We start from the raw sequence: 16,421 nt of genomic DNA, 5'->3' as shown, positions 1-16,421 counted from the left end.
TAACATATGTAATACCCCGTATTTTTATGTATTTTAGAAAGTATTTAAGTATTAATAAAATGTATTGTTAAGGGCTCACATATTTTAATAAAATATTTTAAAGGGTTAAAGTATTTTAAATATGAGGTTTTATAAAAGTAAATTATATTTTGAGCCAAACGTTTATTAATTATTGGGCAATGTAAATTATTCCTACATACTCTTATTGGAATAACCCATTCCAAAACCAGTAACTTAAGCCCTATCCCATAACTTAAGCCCACATTTTTATAAGCCCAAATTTAACCCTACACTCTCTACTCTATAAATACCCCATGAATCCCCCAAAAATTTCCCACAGAAAAAGGTTAGTCTTATTTTCTTTCTCCTTTGTTTTATTAATTTGTGTAATTGTAATTATTGATTTATGGGTTTTGATTTTATTATTTGAAATTAATTTAATTAGTATCAAATTGTATTTTGATGATTAAACTTTATAATTTCAGATTTCATAAATGTGATAATTTTTAGATTTTGTAAATTTTATAACCTAGGGGTTTTAATTATTGAAAATCATGATTTTAGGGTTTTATGAACAATTGTTTTAGGGCTTTTATAGTAATGATGTTTTGAAATTTTGGTGATTATAACTACTGATTAGTTTAACTTAATTCCAGATTATTTTGAACACGTAAATTCGTGTTTAAATTTTTAAATTTCTGTTCGTTAATATTAATCCCGTCTTAATCCCGATCAGGTTCTAAACTCATCCGATTTTGATTTAAAAAAAAAATTAGTGTTTTCCATGTGAAAACAACGTTTTAAGAAAGACTCGCACCAATCTCTCAAGGCCAAATTCAGCCTCTAAATATGATTTTCGAGCAGTTTTTGATTTTTAATGAATTTTTTTTTATGCTTTAAATTTTATGCTTGAGTTTAAAGGGTAAGAGATAATTTAATGTTTCTATGGATAATTTAAGTGTAAACATGTATTTTGATGAAGTTTTAAAGGGTTTTTTATTAGTTTAAAATTCTGAAATTTTATTTAAAGTAGTATAATTGTGATTTTAATAAAAGGGTGTGATTACCCATTAAAAAGGAGTTTAATTAGGGGTTTTTAAATAATTTTCAGATTTTTTTAAGTAGTCTAAAGTAAATTTAAGTTGCTGGAAATTGTGTATACAAGGAGAACAAATATAGTATTATTGTCCCTTTATGTAGGAGACTTGATTCGGGAATTGTTGTAGTGTAATCGGCTACTTTAAGGGCTTATTTGAGGTATATTCGCGTACTTAGTATAATTACGTTAATATAATAGCTTGCTAAATGTGTTTGATTGATTACAAGTAGTATCATGCTAGGTTTGGATTGGAAATTTTGATTTGGATGTTATTGGTGATTGGATTATGAAACATGATTTATTTGTGATGGATTATTGAATGAAAATTAATAGTTTGGAATATTATTTATGACATGTTAGAAAGCATGTTTAATTAAACTAAATGTTTAATTTGGTTTGGACTATTGAAAAGGAATTTTATTATGGTTCATATAATTTTTATTGATGTTATAAATATGAGGAAGGAGCTATATAAGTGTCTATTTACACGAGAAATAAATTGTATGTTGGTGCCTTAGTGCACTTAAGGTGTTTTTAACACCGAGGGATAGGATTTATGGCGCTTTATGCGTTTAAAGTGTCATTGGCACCGAGATATAATTAAAAAGGGTTCAACATTAAATATTATGTGGTCACTAATTATTCAAGAACTAAATTGATATATTTGATTGATTGAATAATTATTGTTGATTGAATGTTTATGGTTTGAGAGTCATCACCAAGTCTAATCATATGTAATAACATAAAGTGAAAGAGATTACGCACCAAAACTCTTGGAACGTATATACCTTGAGTATGAACATATGGGGGGAGTTATGTCACTTTATTTATATTTGATCATAACTTCTACAAAAGTACAGGACGCTGTACACTCCTTTTATTATTATTATGCGCAGGAATTTCGCCACCTATGTGTGGTTTTGATGCTGGCACGGTTAGCTCCCGTGTCAGTAACCTCAATTAGTTTGGGGGAGGTAAAGTTGGAAACACGTTCGATGCATGATCAATGCTAAATAAATTATTTAGTGTCTAGTTGAAGAGTTTTGTTGAATGTTGTGTGTGCTTGTAAACAAGTGCATTGAGGTAAGTGTGTGTTGATAGGTGAAAGCATGTTAGTGTGTTTGTTAGTTGAGACGATTAATACAAGAGAGGGGGTGAATTGTATAGAGTTCCTAATGACTACTTTTTGCGGATAAATAAATAATGCGTATAGGAACTTAAGCAAACACACAGATCCTACGAGGAAACCTTCCAGGGCCCAACTGGAAGTAAAACCTCGACCCTACCTTAGGGATTTCAAACACAAAACACTTCACTATAATAAAGCAAACACCAAGTTACAACCTATTAGACACAGACCTTTATTTCACAAGTTCCTCACTGAACTTGTTACTTGATAGGACCCTATCCTACCCAATCTAAGCACCACACTTAGATTCACTCGTACCACCAAAGTACTACAAGTACTACCAAAGTACAAAACACTCGTACCACCCCAGTACAAAAACTCTCAGCCTAACCAAGAAGCTTACACAAACCTGTATATAACTCAAGCTCTCAAATCACCCAAATAACCCAACCAATATAAATACAAGACGCCTATCATGATAGGTAAGCAATGTACGAAATCCGAAACTAATATGATAAGTTAAAGCTTGGTAAACTTACTCGTTAAAACACTGTGATTTCTCCACGCATAAACTCACAAAAACCTAAATCATTTTTGCTCTCTACTATTTATACGAGTAACACTTGTATAGAAAGTAGGTTTTCTAAAAAGATAAATATGTTAACTTGACTTATCTTTATTAAACACGGTTTCAGTAAATCAAGTGGAATAAAATCTTTTCCGAAAATAAGTATAAAAGATATTTATTAAGAAAACTTATCTTTCTTAATAAACCGACTTTAGAGAAAAATAATCTTTTTGTTAGAAAATCTTTTCCTTAAATCTATCTTTTATTATTTTCCATATTTATTTTATTTACCAAGCAAACTTATCACGTTTCTAATAAATCTCGTTAACTAACCTACTTACCATATTAACAATAATTTCTAAGAATAAACTTCAACAATTATTGCTGCGCTGCACTCTGATCAGATGAATTACTTGGGCTCCAAGCATATCAAGTTCCACCAAAGAACTTAACTGCTAGTCTTCAAGTTCCTGTTAGGGAACGTTCCTGTTAGGGAACTTAGTTCTTGTTAGAGAACTCTTCCTCTGATTTGTTTAACTTCTTCAATAAAGATCTTCTTCATGTCTTCTTAGATTCAGATGGTTCTTCAATCACCAAGATTATTCTGCACCTTGACTAAACACACACTAGAGAATCTTTATTAGATGAGTTTGCTTTTAGTTTAAGTTCCTCATCATCAAAACTTTTATGCTTCAAAAATTTCCCCCTTATTGATGATGACAAACTTAAGCAAACTCTAGAATAAGTTAAACAAAATAGAAGGTCGTATTTTTTCATTTTTTAATTTATTGACAGAAAGTAAACACAGAACAAAAATAAACAAACAGCAATAAAATAAAATTAAACAAAAACAGAAATAAACTAAAAGAAGCTAACTAAACTAACTAAACTACTCAAGCATCATATCAGAGAGAGTTCTGATACTTTATCAACTGAAACCCAGAACAACTATAGCTTCCAAGTTTGCTTAATCTTTTCCCCCTTTTGGCATTATCAAAAAGTCCTGTTTTCAAGTTATTAAGCATCTAGCCACAGCCCTACAAGCAATTCATCAAGTTTGGGAAACTAAAGGCAGCGCTGCTAAACAACCTCAAGTAAGTTCTACCTTTCTGCATAAGTGTTCAAAATACACATAAACACACAAGTATAAGCAGAGTTCCAACAATTCATTAAAAACCAAAAGATTTATCATCCAGTTGAACAATTTAGAAAATTTACAAACAAAATTAATTGTTCAAATACTAAAGACAGAAATTAAAGTTGTTCATGACTAAAACAGAGAAAATAGGCTAGGCTGAATATTAAACAGCAATAGGGCAGGCTAGGTTTCAAGGAACTCCAGAATTTTCTTATAGTCCTCCTTTGTCTGTTGTGCAGAGGCCTCCAAATTTTCTTCAAGACCCTTAAGTTTCACCAGGAACTCCTCCTTCTGTTCCTGTAGAGCCTTGTTCAGTTCTTGCTCTTGAAACTCCTTTTGCTCTTGAAGTTCCTTGTTTTGTTTTAGCACCAGCTTCTTGAGTTCCTTTAACTCCTTCCCCTGCTCCTGTACCAACTTTTCCAGAGTCAGCACCTGAAGCTTTCCAGCAGAATCCTTCATTTGACTCTCAACCCTTTCCATTCTATCAACTAATTCAGCAACTTGCCCATTGAGGATATTTTCCTCAACATCCAACTCCAGTGGTTGTTCCATACTGGTTTGAGGAACAGCACTGGCAAAAATCCTCCTGCTCTTTCTCACAGGCTACTTAGACACATCCTTTTCCTTCCTCTTCCCTGTCACTTTCTCTTTCTTTTTCTCTCCCTTCTCTATTTTCTGAATTTTTCCTTGCACAACTTCCTAACTTAACCCAGCTAGGGTTTCCTCATTGATCACACTTTCTGGCTTTTCATCCAAAGCCCCATATTTACCCTTCAGAACTACTCCAGCATTCTGAAATACAGTGGACAAAATGGCTCCATACCCCACTTTTGTCCTACTGGGAACACAGTGTGCTAAGTGCTGGTACATTAAAGAGGGAAAGTTAACCTTAATCTTCTTGGAAATACAGAAAAATACTGCCATATCCATCAAGCATGCTTCCCCCTTTTTAGCAGTCCTAGGCAAAATAGTCTTCTTTACCAGATTAAACAACAGCTTATTTAAGGGACTAAGATCATTATGACTCATGACCTTCTTCCCTCTCTGACCACCTAAGGCCTCAACAATATCACCAGTCAAATAGTTACCTACATTGACACTTCCCTTTCCTTTAATATAGGTATCATACCCCTCAGTAGGTGTTTTCAAAATTTTACCTAGGGTTTCAATGTTCAATTCAATTTTTACCCCATTAACAACACTTAAAATTATCCCTAATTTTGCTTGAAAATTTTGGCAAAATTCAGTCATAGCTACAGGGTACATATAGTTTGCTGAAACTCTTGACAACATAAATTCCCAACCTTGAAAATTAATTAAATCAAGAAATTCTATAAATCTTATTTTTCTACACCAAACTACATCAATGCGATGTCCTACTACATACCTTCCAGCCTGTGACTCAAGTTCCGCTTGATCTGTCACTTCCTCTTCTTCATCTTCCTTTTCAGATTCTTCTTTTTCTGAATTGTTCTCCTCTTCTTTATCTTCTTCTTCTCCCTCAACCATCTCTTCTTCTTCTTTGTTCTCCTCTTTTGTCTCTTTTGAGTTTTTCCCTTGAGCATAATCGTCAACTTCCTCAATTTGCTCTTCAAGAGACTTTTCACTTTGTTTCTTTTCTTTCCACTCTTTTAGTCGCTGAAGAATGCTTGAGACAGAGGATTCCCCTTGATCGCTCTTACTTTCAACTTCTTTTGGTTTCAGAGGAGATTTTCTAGGGTTTTCGGGAGTTTTGTTTGAGGTAGAAGATGATTTGTATTTTACCATGGCTAAGGGAGATGTTTCTTCTTGAATTGTATTCTCAGAGTGTTGTGATTCTTCTGAGGAGACGAATTCAGAAATGATTACCATTGATGCTTTAGGAAAGGTTTTTAAAAGGTTGAAAGAGTTTTTACTGGGAAGGGTTTAATTTGATTTGACAGTGAGGTGAAAGAAGTAGGTGAAATCAGCTTTTATAATAAATGAAGCGGTGTGAGGGAATTTAGGAAGTTTCACTGTTCAGTCATTAATTGAACAAATTCAATTAATTTTTCAAATTTTAAATTACTGGCTGAATCTTTCAAAAACTTAACTTTCCAAATTCAATTAATCTTAAAAGAAGTTTATATAAAACACAATTGGAACACGCTTTTTACATATGTGTAATGTACATATTTAGTAACTTATATAGTTGAGCAATTTAATGAACTTACCTTTGGTAGTTAACAAAGGTGACACTTTAGCTATGTTTATCACACCAAGGTTGTGGTAGTAGCTCTTTTCGCTCTATTTCCATTATTTTTCACTTTGCCATATCTAGGAACTTCAGAAGCAATCAATTCAGCTTGATCATTCCAAGTTCCAGTCTCAATTTCTCAAATCTTTCTCTGTTCAAGGGTTTGGTCAAAATATCTGCAAGTTGATATTCCGTACTACAAAATTCCAATTTAATGTTCCCTTGCTCCACATTATCTTTTAGAAAGTGATGCCTTATGTGGATGTGTTTTACTTTAGAGTGTTGAACTGGATCTTCAGAAATACAAATAGCACTTGTGTTATAACAGTAGATAAGTACACATTCAAAAATAAGACCAAAATCTCTAACCTGTTGTTTTATCCAGAGTACTTGTGAGCAACATGCTGCTGCTGTCTTGTATTCAGCTTCAGCTGTAGATAAAGCAACTGTGTTTTGTTTCTTGGAACCCCAGGAAACTAAACAAGGTACCAAGAATTGTACCATACCTGAAGTGCTTTTTCTATTCACCAAATCACCTGCATAGTCAGCATCGGTAAAGCCATGCAAACCAAATGAGTCACTTCTAGGATAGAAGAGACATAAGTCATCAGTTCCTTTTAAGTATCTAAGGATTCTCTTTACTGCTTTCAGGTGTGATTCCTTTGGGTTTGCTTGGAACCTGACACACAAACCTACACTGAAAGATATGTCAGGTCTACTAGCTGTTAAGTAAAGTAAAGATCTTATCATACCTCTGTACATAGGTTGATTAACACAAGTTCCAGATGGATCATCATCTAATCTGGTTGCAATACCCATTGGAGTATCATTTGTCTTAGCATTTTCAAGTTTGTATTTCTTGATCAGTTCCTTGATATACTTTTGTTGATGGATCATGATTCCTTTCTCAAACTGCTTTATTTGTAATCCAAGGAAGAAATTTAATTCTCCCATCATGCTCATTTCAAATTCTCCACTCATTAAGTCAGCAAAATACTTGCACAGAGATTCATTAGTTGCACCAAACAGAATATCATCAACATAAATTTGTACAACTAATATGTCAGTTCCATTTGATTTTAAAAACAAAGTTTTATCTATTTTGCCATGTTTAAAACCATTTTGTAATAGGAACTTTGACAATCTTTCATACCATGCTCTAGGAGCTTGCGTCAGCCCATAGAGAGCTTTGTCAAGCATGTAGACATGGTTTGGGAACTTTGGATTTTCAAATCCAGGAGGTTGTTCTACATAGACTTCTTCATTTAAAAAACCATTTAGAAAAGCACATTTTACATCTATCTGGAACAACGTGAATCCCATATAAGCAGCAAAAGCAATAAGTAAACGAATAGCCTCTAACCTGGCTACTGGAACAAATGTTTCTTCATAGTCTATTCCTTCTTCTTGATTGAAACCTTGTACAACCAGTCTTGCTTTATTTTTGACAATAATACCATGCTCATCTAGCTTTTTCCTAAACACCCACTTTAGACCTATTGTCTTCTTATCTTTGGGTCTAGGTTCCAGATGCCATACTTTATTTCTTTCAAACTCATTTAGTGCAGCTTGCATAACATTAATCCAGTCTGCGTCAGTTAAAGCTTCAACATAATTCTTAGGTTCCATAGAAGATAGGAATGCATAAAATGCACAGAACTTCCTAAGCTGAGATCTAGTCCGAGTTCCTTTTGTAATATCACTCATGATTGCATCAACAGGATGTGATTTCTGATGTTTCCATCGTTTAGGAGTAAATTCCTTCACTGGATACAATCTTTCCTTATCATTGTTGACTGGTTCTTCTGTAGGAACTTGTTCTTGAGCCTCAGTTGGAACTTCGACAGGATTCTCCTCATTCCGATTCCGATCTTGTTCTTGAACAGGAGTCCCTGGAGCATTCTCCATTTCTGGTAATTCATTTGCTTCCAGATTTGTTTGCTCACCAATTTCCACTTGCTGCTTCTGCAATGATGTTGATGTTTCATCTGGATCTTTCTTCTGAACAAGTCCAATTTCAAAATCATCATCACACTCCTGTACATCATTTAATGACTGTTCAGTTTCATCAAATATAATATGTACTGATTCCTCAACACACATTGTCCTTTTATTATAGACTCTATATGCTTTACTATTAGAGGCATATCCTAAGAACACAGCCTCATCACTACGTTCATCAAACTTTCCCAAGTTCCTTTTACCATTGTTATGAACAAAACATTTACAATCAAAAGATCTAAAGTAAGAAATATTAGGTTTTCTCCCTTTGATCAGCTCATAAGGAGTTTTGTTGGTAATGGCTCTAACTGATACTCTATTAAGGATATAGCATGCTGTATTCACTGCTTCTGCCCAGAAGTTCCTAGGCAGACCACTTGAAATCAGAATAGACCTGGCCATGTCTTCAAGGCTTCTGTTCTTGTGTTCCACCACCCCATTTTGTTGAGGGGTCCTAGGGGCAGAGAAGTTGTTATCCATTCCATGTTCAGTGCAGAATTCATCAAATTTTGAATTTTCAATCTGAGGTGAATTAATGGATTTCCTGTTCTTCTCTGTTCTTTCTTTACAAAAGCTAAAAATTCATCAAAAGTTTCATCTTTACTTACAAGAAAGAAAACCCAAGTAAACCTTGAAAAGTCATCAACAATAATCATAACATACCTCTTACCACTTCTACTTTAGATTCTCATAGGACCACATAGATCCATATGAACAAGTTCCAAAGGTCTTTTGGTACTTACCATTTTCTTTGACTTGAAAGAAACTCGAGTCTGTTTTCCTCTAACACAAGCATCACACACTTTGTCATACAGGAACTTAATACATGGAAGACCTTCCACTAGTTCCTTAGATCTCAATTTATCAAGTAGAGTAAAGCTTGCATGTCCAAATCTTTTGTGCCTTAATAAAGGATCATTCTGAATGACACTAAGACATGTTAGACTGCTGTTAGGAACTTTGTTAAGATCAACAACATATGTGTTTCCTGTACGAATTCCTTCTAAGATGATGTTCCTAGTGTCATTATGAATTATTCTGCACTTATTAGAAGTAAAGCTTACAGAGTTACCTTTGTCACAAAATTGTGAAATACTCAACAAGTTGTGTTTGAGCCCTCGACCAAGAATACATTATCAATTGCATGGGAACTTGACCTTCCTACTTTGCTAATGGAAACTATATTTCCAGTCATGTTGTCACCAAAGGTCACAGTTCCCCCGTAGTAGGCATCCAGTGAGAGAAATCTAGATTTATCTCCAGTCATGTGCTTAGAACAACCACTGTCGAGGTACCAAGTGTTGTTCCCCCTCACTGGAACCTGTATGAGAAATCAAACATTAGGTTCAGGAACCCAGGTTTCCCTGGGTTCCTGTGTAACAACAGTAGGTTTATTCTTTTCGATCCAGATCTGTTCTACATGCCTTTTATTTTTCTGTGAACTCTTTTCTTTCTTAGGACACTTAGCTTGTTTGTGTCCAGTATTTCCACAGAAATAGCATACTATACTAATAGGCAGGTCAACATACTTCTTTTCCTTTTGGAACTTCTTTTTGAAACCCAAACCTTCTGTTCTTTTGATTTGAGCTTTGGTGATCCAGTTAGGAACTCTGTATTCTATAGGTTGTTTTCCTTTCCTGGCTTTCTCAAGTTCCCCCTCAAGTCTTGCTTTATCCGCTTTTATAATTTCAAATCAGATTTTAGTTTTTCAAAATTCGGATATTGAGCAAGTGGAGGAAGTTTAGAATCAGGAGCATTAAGACAGAGTTTCATCAAGGATAGTTTTACATTCAACATTATGTTATCATGTTTTAACCTATCTATAGTTTCTTTTAAATAATTATTATCATCAAACAAACTTAAGAATCTATATTGGATATCAAATTTCAGATTATCAACCCACTGACTGTTTCTTTAAAAGTAACCAAAGCTTCATCACTTTTATGTTTAGCTTTATGCAAATCTTTAAGATCTTCTTGAATCTCCAAGACAGCTGATATTAAGTTTTCTTTAGAGTAATGTCTAAGTTCTTTTTGAGAAAACCATACCTCAGACTCTAGTTCCTTCAGCTTTGCCTATTTATCTATTTTGGCCATCAAACATAGATGGGCAGTTTCCTCTGCTGGTTGTTCTTCCTCTTCCTCAGAATCTGAATCTCCCCAAGCGGCTAACATGGCTTTCTTTACATTGTCCTTGGTGAAATAAGGTTTGTAGACCCTTGACTCTTTGGATTGCTCCTTGCCCTTAGTCTTTCCTTTCTCACCGTCTGGCAATGGACAATCTTTAATGAAATGATCTTTTGAGCCGCACTTGAAACATGTTGTGATTCTGGAACTTGCATATTTCTTGTTCCTATCAAACTTCTTGTAGTTCATCATCCTTTTGAACTTTCTTACTAGCATTGCCATCTCTTCCTTATCAGCCTCTGATTCCTCTAAGTCTTGAGCCTTAAGAGCCAGACTCTTGTTTTTGGAACTTTCAGAGTTGGAACTCAGATGTAGTTCATGAGTCATCAATGATCCAGCTAGTTGTTCCATGTTGAACTTTGTGAAGTCCTTACCTTCCTACATAGCAGTGACCTTTGACCTCCATTGTTCATCTTGTGGTAGACTCCTCAAGATCTTCCTAGCTTGTTCATCAATCGGAATGTGTCTGCCAAGGGAATTCAATTCATTAATAATATCATTGAACCTAGTGAACATTTCCTCTATGGTTTCCTTTGATTGCATTTCAAACCTTTCATATCTAGACATCGACAAATCAATTTTAGAACGTTTTACCTCATTAGTACCTTCATAAGTTACTTCTAGTAGATCCCAAATATGTTTAGCAGACTTGCATCCCATGATACGATTATGTTCATGAGGTCCAAGTCCACAATGCAAATACTTTATTGCTAAAGCATTCAATTCAAGTTTTTGATAGTCTTCTTTATCATAATCAGAAATAGGTTTAGGAACTACCTCTTTATTTTCATTGGTTATGGTTATTTCAAAATCACCAGCTTCGATAACACGCCAAACCTGTTAATTTTCTGCCTTAATAAATATTACCATCTTGTTCTTCCAGTAAGTGTAGAACTTACCATTGAACATGGGTGGACGTTGGGTAGAATACCCTTCTTCAAGTTTGTCTTTGTAATTCATCTCTCCAGGAACTTACTCAGCAAAGTTATTCGCTTATTTGAGAGTACCTCGCTCTGATACCAATTGTTAGTTGAGACGATTAATACAAGAGGGGGGTGAATTGTATAGAGTTCCAAATGACTACTTTTTGCGGATAAATAAATAATGCGTATAGGAACTTAAGCAAACACACAGATTTTATGAGGAAACCTTCTAGGGCCCAACTGGAAGTAAAACCTCGACCCTACCTTAGGGATTTCAAACACAAAACACTTCACTATAATAGGGCAAACACCAAGTTACAACCTATTAGACACAGACCTTTATTTCACAAGTTCCTCACTGAACTTGTTACTTGATAGGACCATATCCTCTCCAATCTAAGCACCACACTTAGATTCACTCGTACAACCAAAGTACTATAAGTACTACCAAAGTACAAAACACTCGTACCACCCAGTACAAAAACTCTCAGCCTCACCAAGAAGCTTACACAAACCTGTATATAACTCAAGCTCTCAAATCACCCAAATAACCCAACCAATATAAATACAAGACGCCTATTATGATAGGTAAGCAATGCACGAAATCCGAAAGTAATATGATAAGTTAAAGCTTGGTAAACTTACTTGTTAAAGCACTGTGATTTCTCCACGCATAAACTCACAAAAACCTAAATCATTTTTGCTCTCTACTATTTAAACAAGTAACACTTGTATAGAAAGTAGGTTTTCTAAAAAGATAAATATGTTAACTTGACTTATCTTTATTAAACACGATTTTAGTAAATCAAGTGGAATAAAATCTTTTCCGAAAATAAGTATAAAAGATATTTATTAAGAAAACTTATCTTTCTTAATAAACCGACTTTAGAGAAAAATAATCTTTTTGTTAGAAAATCTTTTCCTAAAATCTATCTTTTATTATTTTCCATATTTATTTTATTTACCATGCAAACTTATCACGTTTCTAATAAATCTCGTGCACTAACCTACTTACCATATTAACAATAATTTCTAAGAATAAACTTCAACAATTATTGCTGCGCCGCACTCTGATCAGATGAATTACTTGGGCTCCAAGCATATCAAGTTCCACCAAAGAACTTAACTGCTAGTCTTCAAGTTCCTGTTAGGGAACGTTCCTGTTAGGGAACTTAGTTCTTGTTAGAGAACTCTTCCTCTGATTTGTTTAACTTCTTCAATAAAGATCTTCTGCATGTCTTCTTAGATTCAAATTGTTCTTCAATCACCAAGATTATTCTGCACCTTGACTAATCACACACTAGAGAATCTTTATTAGATGAGTTTGCTATTAGTTTAAGTTCCTCATCATCAAAACCTGTATGCTTCAACAGTGTTTAACTACGTTTATGTACTCAGCTTTGTTGATTGTGTGTGTTTGTGTGTTATTGTCCTTGTCTTTATCTTGGCCCTATGATGACCCATTTCTAATGGAGAGTAGTGGAAACAAGTAGAGAGAAGCTTTTCAGGTGATGAAGCATAATCATGAATGGGCATGAGTGAAGAGCGAATCATGCTAGTTTCCATAAGTATATGATGTGTTTAATGCTTTAATTATTTATGATAATATTATGCATGACTAACGCAAAATTTTTGGAAGTTGGTTTGGTTTTAATAAGGGCCTATAATGATTCCAAGTTGTAGGTTTATTTTAATTTACTTCGTTTGCCTTGGGTTTGACTTTTCTTTGGTTTCGTTTAGTTGAGTTTTTCAAGTTGACTTGTTTTGAATGGTTTTGAAATTAGTCTTCCGCTGTGTGTCTTTGATAGTTGCCTTGGCCGTTTTCACGGTGGCGGTAATGTCTTAGATATTCCTATTTAAGGTTTTAAACAGGGCAAAACAGGTATTTTAAAAGAAAGGAATTTCTAGGGTGTTACAACATATGTATAAACAAAAATGCAGCATTTTCATGGAAAAAAAAGAAAATAATAATAAAAAAAAAAACATCCAAACCGCTACCACCAACCGCCACCCACCACCACCATCCCCGCGCAATTCATCCACCAAACACCAACATTCACCCACCAAAACTGTATCACCGCCCCCTTATACCGTATCACCACCACCACCAAGCACCTTTAACCAACCTTTAATAAAATTATAAAAAAAAACATTTTACCCACCACAAACTCCACCCAAACCAGATCTGCGGCCACCTGAAACAAATAAAAACAACCACACATCACCATAAAATAAAATAAAAAACCTCAAAAAAAAAGAACATACCTTAAAATCCACCAAATCCCCGATTTTGGCTTGAAATTATGGTTTTAAAGGTCAAATTCGACCATGAAAAACTCTAGATATAGGGTTTTCATGGTCGAATTTGACCTAAAAACCTAGAAATTCATGGTGGTGCTTGCTAGGTGAGTTGGTGGTGCTTGCTCGGTCGACGTTTGTGGTGGTGGTCGGCGTTTGTGGTGGTTCGAAGAGAGAAGGAGATGGAAGAAAAGGAAAAATAAGAGGGAAGAAGGTCGAAGAAAGGAAAAGGAGAACGAGATGAAGCAGAAGATCGGCGTTTGTGGAGATGAAGCAGATCGAAGAAGATCAGAGGAAACCAGGAGAACGAGAGAGATGAAGAGGGGAGAGAAAGTGACGAGAGAAGAGGGAAGAGAGGAGAGAGAAAGAGAATAAGAAAATTGAAGGTATAGAGAATATAAGGGGTGGCTATACTGAGTTTTAGGGGTTTTTTTTAAAAAAAAGGGAGGTGGTTCATTATTCAAACCGCTTCCAATTAGAATATTTGGAAGCGGTTCACTCATAAACTGCTTCCCATTTGTATGTATCTCTTTTTTTTGGAGGGTTTTTGGAAGCGAAATTCAAGAACCGCTTCCAATTTGGGGCTTCCCAGTTGATTTTTTCTACTAGTGAATCAAATATAAATTAACCTAATCATGATACTAGCAATATAAAATAAAATAAGTAATTAAATTAATTAATTACTCATATTTCGCGTGCTCCTTTAAACTGCTACATAATAAATTCTTAGTGATTTCAATAAAAATATAAATCAAAATAAAATAATTAAATTAAACAAAAGAGTTGATTTGGTCCAAACCTTCAATCAATTATACCTTTCACGCCTTAGTTTAAGGACAGAACATCGGGTTAAGTATGGACTCCTTGGAGTGCTTAAGGGAGAAATAATGTAATTAGGAATACAGGTTTAAGGTTTAGAATATGAGAAAGAGAGAGAATGATTTTTGGTGTAGAAGAGAGGAAGAGAAATGAATTGGTTCCCCAAATTGTAGAAAGGATGGGGTATTTATAGGGAAAATGAGTAGAGGGAACACACGAAACACTAAAAAGATAAAACCCTAGTTTTGGGGCGCCGTGACATGGCAAATGTTGCTGCAACACGGCAAAGTCCGTCGTGACACGGAAAAATATGTCGCGACGCGGCAAAATAACTGCCCTAAAAGATAAAACTCGTGTAGGTTTTACGCGGAGAATACACGGGAAAATTCCGTGACACGGCACATGTAGCGTGACACGCCAAAGTCCATTTTGGCGCGGCATGTGGTGCCGTGTCACGGTGTACTTTTTTATTCGAATTGCGTGAGGAAATGCGGAAAATACCAGAAAAAAGGCACCGTGACACGGCAATATGCACCGTGCCACATTAGCCTTTTGATATGTCCATTTTATATAGTATTTTACCCCTGTCCCTTGGTAATAATTAGTAGTGTTTTTGGCTCTTTAGAGCCACTTTTATTACTAATTGGTGTTTTCTAGTGTTCTCGTAGATTAGGTTAACTTTTGTAGGGATTTGCTTTTTTGGAGCATTTTCCCGAGATATTATGGAGTATCTACGAGCATTGGAGATGCACGACCATCCTTCATAGCCTAAGGCCGGTTAGAGCGATCGAACCGGTGATTAAGGGCTCGGTGTATGTGATACCGGGGCATTTGGACCAAGTATTCAAGACTTGAAGAGGAAATTCGGATTGGCCCGAAGAATTGGAGCCCAGTCGAAGACCAAGGAGTAACCCAAGAGTGCGGCCCGGCCAAGAGAACTCCCGCCCGAAGGCGCGCCCGGCCGGGCGGGGAAGAGAAGCTGGCGCCCGAACTCGCGCCCGTCGAGCGCGAGAGATGCACCTGATAGTAAAAAGGCGGGCCCGATCGGGCGGTGCCTCGCCCGATCGGGTGCGTGTCAGTATTAGGAGGTTTTAATCGTCGTTTAAGTTGTTTTAGTTTAGGATTACTTGCTTAGTATAAATACGATTCCGTTAAGCAAGTTTGGTATCTTTTTTTTACTCTTTCTTATTTCTTATCTTAGACTTTCTCTCTTTACTTAGCTTTTAGATTAGTTTCTCTCTCTAATACTTTGTTCTTTACTCAACTCTTAATTCCTGATTACTTTGGTAACGATTTCTTTTCTCTTAATCTCAGTTATTTATTTTATTGCTTCGATCATGTCTTATTTATTGCTTTGATTAGTTTAGATTTAATTATGTGTGAGTAGTTTCCTTTCTAGGGTTTGTGGGGATCCATAAATAATATGAAGGGGTAATTTATTGTTGTTGATTATCAATGCTAGATTAATTTCCTATTGATTGATTTAATGCTCTGTGACTAGATTAGGCCTGATCTTTTATGCATGAGTTTGACAATATTGATTCGAGATTCGAGAGATGAGAATTGATGTTTAGGTCTAGCTTCAATAGGCAGGTTCATTTATAAATGGTTAAGTCGAGATTCGAGAGATGAGATTTAATACCGGTAGATTAATTCTGTGATTGTAATACGTAGCGAAAGCCCTTTTTAATCTGATTAATTGATGATTGATGATTGATTATTATGTTTTACACTGGAATATTATTTATTGGTGAACCTATGCCCTAGGCCTTTATTCATTGTTTTCTCTTTACTCTTAATCTCCGTAGTTTAGTTTCCTATACATATTATTAATTTGTTACTTAATAATTTAGATTACTTTAATTAATTATTCGACCCTACTTCCCTATCTGCATTAATTAGAGGATTTAGGAATTACTTTTGATTGGGTGATACGACTTTAGCCTGCCAAAATTTGGCGCCGTTTCCGGGGAAACATTTTCATTTTAATTTCTGATTGTTTTCGGTAGTCTAGGTTATTTCTTTTTGTCTCAGAGAATGTTAGT

The sequence above is a fragment of the Chenopodium album genome, chromosome 3 (genome assembly GCF_948465745.1).
Source record: "Chenopodium album chromosome 3, dcCheAlbu1.1, whole genome shotgun sequence".
Taxonomy (NCBI): Eukaryota; Viridiplantae; Streptophyta; class Magnoliopsida; order Caryophyllales; family Amaranthaceae; genus Chenopodium; species Chenopodium album.
This window is presented reverse-complemented; position numbering follows the sequence as displayed.